Source organism: Phodopus roborovskii, unplaced genomic scaffold (assembly GCF_943737965.1).
Source record: "Phodopus roborovskii unplaced genomic scaffold, PHOROB, whole genome shotgun sequence".
NCBI classification, from domain to species: Eukaryota; Metazoa; Chordata; class Mammalia; order Rodentia; family Cricetidae; genus Phodopus; species Phodopus roborovskii.
Window position 1 is genome coordinate 1 of NW_026126537.1, and position 1,192 is coordinate 1,192.

Below are 1,192 nucleotides of genomic sequence, written 5' to 3' on the forward strand. Positions count from 1 at the left end.
ATACATGCTGATTACTGGTCCATAGAAAAGAGACACAACAACAACATGAGAGCCACATGTATTAAAGGCTTTCTTGCCCTCTGAGGAACGAATCCTAAGCACAGTAGCTACAATGAACCCATAGGAAACAAGGATAAGTGACAAGGGAACCAGGGGAGTAGAAAAGTCCCTACAATGGAGAGCATAGCTATGTTGAATGCAGTGTTAGCACAAGACATCTTGATCATCACTGGGACCTCACAGAGAAAGTTGTCTACCTTGTTGTTTCCACAAAGTGGCAGCTTGACAGTGAGGGTTGACTGAAGCAAGGAATTAGCCAAGCCACTCAGCCATGCCATGGACACCAGGAGGATACAGAGTTGCTTTGATGCATGATGGCTGGGTACCTTAGGGGCTTGCATATGGCAATGTAACGATCCAAAGACATCACAGCTAGGAGGATGCACTCTGTGGCCCCCAGGAAGTGAAAAACATAAAACTGTGTCACACAGCCCCCATAGCTGATAGATTTGGTCTGGGCCCCAAAGATTCAGAAGCAGCTGCGGGATGGTGGTTGTAGTAAAACACAGGTCCAAGAAGGAGAGGTTGGAAAGGAAGAAGTACATTGGGCTGTCCAATTGAGGGTCTATCCTTGGATACAACAATAATTGAGATATTTCCCAACACTGTGCAGACAAAAAAGCACCATTATGAAGAGGGGCATTTCCAGCCATGGATGGTTAGAGAAGCCCAAAAGAATGAAGATCTTTGGAGCACTTTCATTGCCTAGGATTCATTACTGTTGTTGATTGGTGAATTCAAGTGAAGGCAGGCAGAGACTTGTATTTTAGTAGGGAATTTCTATAACAGTCAAGATACTGAGTTTAATAAAAACAACATGAGTTATTAAGAGGCTTTTCTTGGGATGCAATTTTACTAAACTGATTTAATACTTGCAAGCATGATAGTAATAGTTTAAAAAACAAATACTGAAAAAAAAAAAAAAAAATCCTGTCTTTTAGGATCTCCAAAAGACAGGCTAATGAATCTATACATTTAACCAAGAACTATATTACAGTATATTTTAATAGAATAATGAAAAAGTAAAAGGAAAAACTTAGATTGATCTTATGTGAGCTAGAAGAATAAAGGTGATATAGAAATGATTGAGAGGAGAGGGAAATCAGATCGATATGTAAAATAAGAAAATAAA

At 39.5% G+C, this 1,192-nt stretch overlaps 1 pseudogene; it reads right to left on the bottom strand.

The window, feature by feature from the left end:
* Window positions 1–3: 3 nt before the first annotated feature.
* On the bottom strand, window positions 4–765 carry LOC127232543 (olfactory receptor 2B11-like; annotated as a pseudogene).
* Between the last annotated feature and the right edge of the window lie 427 nt (window positions 766–1,192).